At 37.8% G+C, this 10176-nt stretch overlaps 1 pseudogene; it reads right to left on the bottom strand.

Moving 5' to 3' along the window:
- LOC103729082 overlaps positions 1–10176 on the bottom strand; it is a 30194-nt pseudogene that overhangs the window by 10762 nt on the left and 9256 nt on the right.

Raw genomic sequence — 10176 nt, 5'->3', positions numbered from 1 at the left:
CTATGTAGTTGAGAACCACTAAGGTGTAAATTAATTTCAACAGAGGCTATTACTGACTATAATAAAACTAGCTAATGGAACTGTTTTCAGTACCATTTACATTTTATTTATTCTTAACCTAATCTGTTAGTATTTCCTTTTGTCCTTCCTGTCTCCTCTGTCTTATGTTCTTAGATTGACAAGGTTTTATTAACTTCCTTCAGTTATTTAGCTCTTAAAAAGGAAAAGATGCTACCTTAAATCTATATGGAAACTTAACTCTTTCTTTAGGCCACTAATTACCTATACAAAAAACATCTAAGTTGGTTGGGTAAAATCCCATTTGTTAAATACCATTTTTGTTATTTCTCCTTGTCTGCTGGGTTTGGGTTCCGTTTGTTGTTGCTTTTCAAGTGTCTTGTTTACTTCAAAGTTGTTTGGGTTTAAAAATGATAAACCACATTCTCAACAAAGACTATATAATTAAATATGTATACACAGTCAGCATAAATTTATGCCTATTAAAATTAATTTACTTGGTATCCCATCAATTCTTTACTAAAATCTCATGCGAACTAAAAATGTTAAATTAACACCAAAATATTTTTTCAGCCAAAATATTCTCTCTCTAATCTACAACATGGTTCCTGGTACTAAAGTATGTAAATTAATTTTAAGTACCTCTCTCCCTATCTCTCTCTCCCTATCTCTGTCTCTCTGTCTCTCTCTCTCCCTCCCTCCCTCCCTCTCTCTCACCACTGCCCTTCTGGGGCTCTACTAAACCTCTACTAAACCACTGCCCTTCTAGGGCTCATCTTCCCTCAGCCTCTACTAAACCTCGGTATCAACTTGTTCCACAAACTCCCCTCCCTTCTGGCTCATTGCGTTTTTTCCGCTTTTCCCCCATCCCATTCCTTGTAATCTGTCTCCATCTACTGGCTGGTCATGCCACGCTCTCATTGCAGGGTTTTCCACTCCTCTCGCCTCTGCCCTTTCCTTTTCTGGATATAGGATGCTCTTTCCAGAGATAAGAACACACACTACTTCCTGTCCAGGACAGGATCTCACCTTTCCTCTCCCAGATGATCTAATTGTGGGATGCCACCTTCTGGGACTTGGAAATGACTCAAAAATAATAACTCAAACTTGAGCAACAAAAAAAGGATGCTTTGTTTTGATGCCTGGTTCTCCTCACTCTCGTTTTGTGTGACCGATGCCAAACCCCTTTTCCTCCTACTCCCTCCCTGTCTCTCTCTCTTTCTCATCTGCTGCGCTTTCCTACCTGGACTCATGATCCTGCCTCCACTCCCTATGGAGAGAGGATATTTTTTGTCTCCCATCTGCTCAGTCTGTCTCTACCTCCTACCCACTTGCTCAGTTCTTTCTCTAGCTCCTCTTCACTCTATACTTAATCTTGTCACTATGGGAACCACCCACTCAAAGTCTCGGGGTCTCACACCTCTTGCTTGTCTTCTTAAATCCTTAAAACAACTAGGAGTTTGGGATACAATCAGGCCAAAGCACCTGAAGTTCCTGTGCACCACTGCCTGGCCTCAGTACGAGTCAGATAATAACCGTTTTTGGCCAGACACTAGAACCTTAAACTTCAGTGTTTTGAGAGATTTAGAAATTTTCTGCCATCGTAAAGGCAAATGGTCCAAATTACCATACATCCAAGCTTCCTTTGATCTCCGTGCTAATCCCTCCCTCTGGGTCACATGTTCTTCCCATCAGGTTCTTCTGACTAAGACAGTTTCATGGGATCCCAACCCACCAGGGGCCTCTGTCCCCCCTCCTCCCTACACCTCCAGCTCGGCTTTTGATACTAGCATAGCAAATGAACTGCCTCTGATTAGGACCCATCACCAACCTCCTCCTGCTCCCCAGCCTGAGGCACAGCCAAGTCCTCCCCATGCTCTCCCCTTGCTGTACTCTCCCTGCCTCCCATTCCAGGGACCAACCCAGCTCTGCTCCTTCCTCCAATTTGAACTCACTCTCCATGCCATGACCTTCCCCCTCTCCAGTGCTGCTATAAGTTCATCACCCACTCTCCTTCCACTAAATCTCCTAGACTTGAGGAAATCCAAAACCTTAAACACATCCTTGCCAAATATTCCTTAGTCTCTCCTATTCTGGCTTCTAGCTCAAATAACCCAATTATCCCTCCTGTATCTAACTTCTACTTTGATTCCAGACCCTGCCTCTGATACCCCTGCCCCTGCGTCCTCTCATAGACAGGATACCCCTCCCATCTCTCCCACTCCAACAGTTATAAAGTCTAAACAGGGTTATAGCACAGTTTTCCTTAATTGATTATGCTGGAGGTTGTAAACGTCAATTTGATAATGTTTAACTATGTACCAGTTGCTTTTTTCCACCTAAAGCAAAGTTTTGGTAGACCATTCTCTAAACTAAATAAGGTAAAAGATTTACCTAGAAACTTATAAAACACAATATCTACACCAGTAATATTAACTTATTATATTATCTTATGTATATAATTTAGATTCCATGTTCTCTTAATAAGATAATGCCACACACTACTTTCTTCTGAATCAAACAACTACCATCTTCATTGCTTCAGCTGTGTCCACTAACAAAAAAATCATCACAATTGGACTTGTTGACTTCAGGATCTAATTAAAAGTGGAGGGGTAAACAGGTTCACTGGAACCTCACCTGAGTATCCAGCTGCTCTTCCCAGCCAACTGTATGTAACTTGACCCTAACCACATGGTCTCCTGGACTTGGGGAAGACTAAAATATATTATCTGGAAAAGGATAGGAAGAGAAGGATTGATCCACGCTAGGTTAAGGCTTTCCAATGTAAATACACTCAGGTTTCTCATATACCTCAGCAACCCCTCAGTCATCTATGTAAGTATGCTCAGTAAATTCACTTGTACCCCAGAAAAATGAATGTAATTAAACATTGGTTTGATACTGCAACCTAAAAAGGGGAAAAACATTGCTTAATATCCACAGGAAAAAAATTCTCACAACAATGAAAAATTTGTATGTTAATGGTATTGTGTCTCATGGTTATTAAAAAAAGAAAATGGAAAATTGGAGGATGTTGGAAGGATATGAGAATGGAGATATTTTTAAAGGATTTTTGTATGAAAATTATGATGGCTGGACATTTCCAGAATTGACAGAGAAATGAGAAAGCTGGGCAGGTGATGAAGGTCTGTGTAGGGTTGTTACAATATAACAAGGATGAGACAAGGATAATGTGTAGACAATTTTGAAATTTCTAAGGTCACAGCTTAGTCAACTAGCCTAAGGATGTCTACTCAAGCGTTATTTAAGGATGTTGCCCAAGCTCTATCTACATAGCACATGGTAATTAAAATCACCAGACTGGTGTAACTAACCTTGTTGGATGTTTAATAGCCAGACTCTAAGGCCTATATTAATCTGCTCAGCGGGACGTAAAGGGAAAAATTTTTGTTCCTGACCCACCAAGGTCAAACAAGTTCCAGGGGCTATGGCACATCTCTCAAAATGCCCTGTAACTTTGGTGAGTCACCTGTCTCCTTGTTCAGGGAGGCCATAGAGACCTGAGAAGATGGAATTGAACAAGTGTCCAGTCTGCAAAGACGAGGGTCAACACAGAGGAAACATTTCTTCCATGCTTCCAAGTGAAGCCCTAGTCAAGCAAGACCTCTTGACTTACCTTCACATACATGGAACTGGTAAAATAAAAACCTGAGGAGCCAGGTGCTCCCCCAAAGCCCATGTGACCCCTGAGTTCCAAATCCTCATACAACCTTAAGAGTAAAAATAAATTGGATTATTTGGGCCAACAGTATGGTCTCAAACACCCAAAAGGAAAATATAACCAAAATTAAAGTCATCAGTATATTTTAAGGGTTCAAGGGGTTACACAGCCCAGACATTAGACCTAAGTTCTTATGTTCTTTAGACAGTTATCTCTCATTGATGATTTTATTCCTAATAGGACTACATTACTCAGATGTAAGACTTCAAATTTTGGTCTACAATACTGTAGTGCCCACTTACAGCTACGAGAGGCAACCAGCTATTGTTTTAGCCTAAAAAAATTAAACGATGGCTAAATTTGTTTTGTCTCCCTATCTCGAAGCCATGGAGCAGTAACTGACACTGATTTTAGCCACTCCAGAAGTTATCAAAATGCCTGAAAACAAATCCTGAGTCCATAACTCTCAAGTTCAGCCCTGGCAGAAGAAGAAAAAATGAAAAATGAGCTATTACCTTGGTGCTAACCATTGCTCCTTGCCTCTTCAGATATTTTCAGGACCAAAATCCAAAAACTAACTCTTACTTTCATCCTAATTTTAATCAGTTGTTACTTTCCTTCCCTCCACATGTATGCAAGCACCTGTCAATCATCGAGGACCCTGTTGAGATGTATGAAGAGAGAATCCCCACTGTCTGACTGACCCATAATCCTGCCCCTCTGCAAGTCGACCCTGTCCATCAGGAAGTAGCAAGATGACAATGGCGCCCCCTATTCTATAACAAAAAAGGCTGGAATTTTAAGGTTTAGATAGCCCCACCCCCTCACCAACAGGGTCTCAAGGACTTCTCATGCTCCTGAGAAAAGGGAACCAAGCTGATAAGAACCTTGTTCTTTGAAGTCAAGAGAAGCAGCCTTTTTTCCACTGTTTGGCCAACACAGCAGGCTTCCCCTTTGATGTCTAAAGAGCACAGGTTTTAATAGTCCCACTCTCCCACTTCCCCCCACCCAACTTAAAAAATATATACATCTTCCCACCTTCTGCAGAAAGCAGAAGCCTCCCCCTTAAAAGACCCCAGCTCATGAGCCAGGGAAGACATTTTCCCTGCCCAGAAGGGAATTTGTTCCATGTGTTCTTTTGCTAATTAACCCTGCTTTCTCCTGATCAACCCTATTCGTCATACAGCTACTTTTTATATATCATCTAGTATCTTACAGAAATGCTCTAGTTCACCATATGACTTCACCTGGTACGTGTGGGTACTTCTTCAGGATCAGGAGTGCGTACCTCAGTGTTGTGCTTGTTGTCTCTGTCACAGCAACAAACAGATCAACCACAGTTACTGCCAAATTTTCAAGGGTAAATTCCAACTGTTAATTGCATTTTTCATAAGATAATTTAATTCAATTATCTGATAAATTACTGGACATATTTGATCACAATTACAAAATAATTGCACAGGTGTGATACATATATCCAATGATGTATTATTAGTTAGCTCTTAACAATGAAATTAATAAATTTTCAGGGAAGTGGACAGAACTGTAAACAATCATCCAGAGTGAGGTAACCCAGACACAGAAAGACAAATGTCACATGTTTCCTCTAATAGCTGGATGCTAGCTTTTAACAATTAAGTATGCATGCTTCAATTTGAAAATTTAGAGAAGTCAAGAAACTAACAAATGACCATGGGTGGGTAGGTGGGTATGGAGTCTTCCTTGGAGGGGTGGTAGAATGCAGTGATATGAAAGGAGAAAGGGGAACATTAGGCAAGAAAGAGTTAAATAGGGTGGGAAATGGCAGAGGACAGAGTACAGGAGGGATAAGTAAGAGTAAAGGCCCTTCAAGAAGTAAATATGGAAACCTATTACTACAAAACTTCTTCAAGTATACATATATATACAATAAAAAGATATTAAGATTTATCCTATAATAGGTGGATATTGCTCTTTCTAGACATCATAGGATAAAGGGAAAAAAACCCAATGCCAAAAATGGATTCCCTTTCTAGAAGCTGTTGATCAGCAGTCCCATAGACCCTCAAACAACACTGGCCACTTCCTCTGCTCACAGATACCCACCAGAATTATATGGTTAAGATCTATTGCTGACAATGCTACATACATGAGCTATACATGAGAAATCAAGCTGGTGCCTACTTCAGAACCTCATCTCCCCTGGCCAGTGTTTTCAATATTGGTGTGCAAGATTTTGAAAAAAAATAATCATCATCCTTACCCAACTATGAACCCTGTGAGCTACAATAACAATTAGTTTGGCAAGATTTGACCACTGGTGAAATAGTGGTACAAATATTTTGAGTAACCTACCACTCTTTAATTGGATTTAAAAAGAGCCTATATCTGACATTGATAACAGACTTAGGAACCTGAGGATTAACAGGTCATAGGACAAAGGGGAGAACCTAATGCTAGTTTTCTACCAAATAGTTATCATATTAAATTTACTCTTAATAATTTTTTTATATTATACCCATAGATTAATGCATCTCTCAACTGTCACCAGAAGTTTCATTATGTAACAGGTGGTGATAAACAAAGAAACTCACAACTGGCCATGTTATGTCTATTGGCTACGTTATGTATATTATAGAGTATATTTATTATGTCTCTAGGTGATGTCTAGTGTGTCTACTATTGTTTAATCAACACTATTAAAATGACTAACCTCAATATTAGTACCTGAGAGACAGACATTTATTTGCCTTTGTAATATCAACTTTATGTAGTTTTCTAAGCTTGAGTTACATTTTTTATTTCTTTAATTATCTAAAATTACTCTAAAGCTGTACACTCATAAAGCAATAATTATATTTGTATCTGTTACAAGCCTTTATGAAATTAATCTAGAAATCCCAACCCAGCCTAAGAAAATTTTGTAACTAATGTCTGCTAGTGGGAAAGACAGTGTCTCACAAGGATGGATCTGTTGGTGGGCCCAGTGGATATACCTGTACTGAAGGACATTTTGGGGCACACATAAGACCCTATAGGCCATGTTATAAACATATGACAGTGCATTAAATTGTAGTGGGGACACTTGGGAGAAGGTGTTGAGGGGGTAGTTGATCTAAATGCCATCAAACTATATTGCATGAAAATCATATAATTCTATAAAAATAAAATAAAATGCTGAGATAAATGAAATTAAAATTAGTAGAGGAAATTCCCTTGTCTTGGCAGGAACTATATCAATGAAGAATTCTGTTTCTGTACACACTATCCTCATATCCAATAGGAGTAATTAACACATTTTAAGATTGAGGCAAAGGGAAGTTCTCCCTGAATAGATATGCCATAAAAGAAATGTTAGAGGGATTCTGTGGTTAAGGTTACTGGATAATAAATCAATGCCTCATTAAAAACTGAAAATCTTTATTAAGTAAAAGTATAAGTAAACAAAAACATTAATATTGCATATTTATACATAATCCTCTATTATGTTCTAAATGAAATGATTGTACAACAAAATACATGAGTTTATACTGACACTTTATGTGCCTTCCTTTTATTAAGTAATAATCAATAAAGTCCCAAAGATTTGCAGCATCCAATGATTCTTGGTGTTCTTTTATTTTCTCTAAAACATAACATTTAACATAATCAACATTTTTAAACACTGTGTTATGAGGTCCTGGACAATAATCAAGTATAACAGGAAAATTATTGCAGACCTACAAGCAAAAAAACCAAGAATTTATTAAATGGGTAATGAATTTATTAAATGAAGAAATCCATGTATACCACACAACAAACCTGCACTGGATTTATAACTTCAGATATGAAGGAGGAGGAGGTATTTTCTTTTGCATGTGTAGTAATTTTTTATGCTCGTTGAGTGATTTGAGGGAGAATTTCCTGCTCAGAGTCCCTCTAAAAAAAAGACGATACTCATTTTCCAAACTCATACATGATTTTTAGAGTATGATGCATATTTATGTCAATTCATTAATTGTTTGTATTAATTCTTCCCAACAAGTTTGAAATATCATGTGATGTAAATACTGTCATTCACATTTCTTATACAAGAGCAGGCTTAAGATAGCTTGGTAAGCTGAAGATTTTTATTCCTATCCATCAGTTTCTGATCTCAAATGAAAATTTGAAAATGGAAGGACCCAAAGATGCCTTGAAACCAACTGCACATCTCAGCCAGTAATAACTTCTCCATGATGACACAGTTCACTATTGAGACACTGTAGGAGATGCCAAATCAACACAGGAAATGATTGTTATGGTGCACACACTGTAAACCATTCTTCTTGTCATTTCTGCCCTGCTAACTTGTCCACCAAAATTGAGCATCAAACACCTGAAACTACTCAGTGATTCCCTGCAGCTTTCATTGTCCCAAATATTCTCCATCCTTTAGGAGAATGTTTTCTTTCTTTGTTTCTAATTTTTTTTTATTGAAGTTTCTTGTATATCATACAGAACATCTCAAACAATCTAAATCATCTTTATATCCCTGTATGCACTGGCACACTCCTATAGGCCTCCTGCTGGAGCCCATATACTCTGACATCCCTTTTATGGCCCACTGTGTCAAGTCAGTGTCCTCAGACATACACAAATCGTAGAGGACAAGATTCTTCTGAATGCTGATCCTTGAACAGGATTCTTATATTGAACTTTACCCACCCAAGAAAGTTTTCTTTCTAAGCAAAGATATTTCTGTGAAGTAAAAATGAAGACATGCTTAAGTGTTGACAAGACAAGAACTTGTGGATAATAGAATAATGTCCTACAAGAGACTGGCCATCCATCTAGAAGTGAATAAATTACATTATGCAAGCATCTCTATGGAAGTCAACGGAAGTTAATGGGGAAAACAATGGATTGGAGGCTAACAGGCTTGAGCCAACTTGGTATTTCCCCTTCTTTTTTTGTATAAAAAAGAGAGTAGACCTCTCTTCCAAATGGTTTTGGAAGACTTCATAATCTAGTCAGGACTGTGGTGCCCAGTAACCTCTCATTAAATATATATAGAATGTGAGCTTCTGAGAAAGTGCATATTGTGTTATTAGGAAGAAAAGATCGTGGATTCACCTGTATCCAGGCAGAGCTCAGAATCTTGGTGTTCTCATTCATTTTTCTCATCAAGATAAGAAAAATATGATAGCTGTAAACAAAGCAATTCTGGAAAATGCTGGAGCAGATCACATTGCAGGGAGCATAGCTCAGGAAGAAGGTGAGATCACAGGGTGAGCCTGAACAGTTGGAAACAATTTTAAATGATACTAAAATATGCAGGGCAGTGTGTTTTTGTTAACAGATAATGAATAGTGCCATAAAATTTTTAGATGCATCTGGCCTAAAAATTTCCTTATCAGACAAATATTCAGTATGCTCAAAACCAACAATTGTTTTGACCTATAACCTGAGATGGCCTTTGACTTCACTAGTTAATAACAATACTTCACATCTAGTTTATTAACCAACAACCTTCTAACTTCAGCTGTCTGTTCTTTTTAAAAACCTAAAAGTTTTAGTATTTGGAGAAGAATTCATTCTGTCTACAATGCCTGTAGCTGGTACAACACTGAAATGAAAATGGAGAGACTAGTAGAGACTTGGAAATTCTGCATCCATAAAGAATAATTGAAAGAATTTTGTTCTGACCAAAAGAAGGTATATAAAGGCCAACACTGTGAGTTCAAGTATTGGAAAAATAAATGTGAAAATCAGAGAACCTCCAGATTATATGAGAAGAATATGGAACACCAAGAACAGTAAATATCCTGTGGATTTGTTTGAATAAATAAATAAAATTAATTTTTTGTTTTAAATATAAATTACAGCTGGGGGAAAAGAACATGAAGAAAGTGATAAATGGAGATTTCTTTTTATCATTTATTTTTTAAAACAATGAATTTTAGGCTGGAGAGATAGCTCAGCAGTTAAGAGTATTTGCTGTTCCTGGTGAGGACCCAAGTTTGGTTCTCAGCACCCAATTGACTGTTCATACCTGCCTGTCACTCTAGTTTCAAGAGATTTGATGCCCTCTTCTGGCCTTTTCAGGTGCCAGGCAAGCAACTGGTATATACACATATATATAAGCATACATAATAAATAAATAAAAATAAATAAATCTTGTTTTTAAAGGTTAAATCAATTAATTTTTCTTTAAGAAGTACATATTCTGCATGAATACTGATTACAAAAATATAATAAAAGTTCTAATAGAAAAATGGGAATGATGGGAGACAAGGGACAAGAAATGAGAAGGTTGGTGCCAAGCATGGTTGTGTATGCCTTCAGTCACAGAACTCAGGATGGAGAAATAAAAAGATCTCTATGAGACTGAGGCCAGTCTGGTCTATATAGTAAGTTCTGGGTCAACTGGGGCTACAAGGAGACCCTGTCTCAAAAGGAAAAAGGAAAGAAACAGAAAGAAAGAGAGAGAGAGAGAGAAAGAAAGAAAGAAAGAAAGAAAGAAAGAAAGAAAG

Source organism: Nannospalax galili, unplaced genomic scaffold (genome assembly GCF_000622305.1).
Source record: "Nannospalax galili isolate Female #2095 unplaced genomic scaffold, S.galili_v1.0 scaffold1433, whole genome shotgun sequence".
In the NCBI taxonomy this organism is placed as follows: Eukaryota; Metazoa; Chordata; class Mammalia; order Rodentia; family Spalacidae; genus Nannospalax; species Nannospalax galili.
This window is presented reverse-complemented; position numbering and strand designations above follow the sequence as displayed.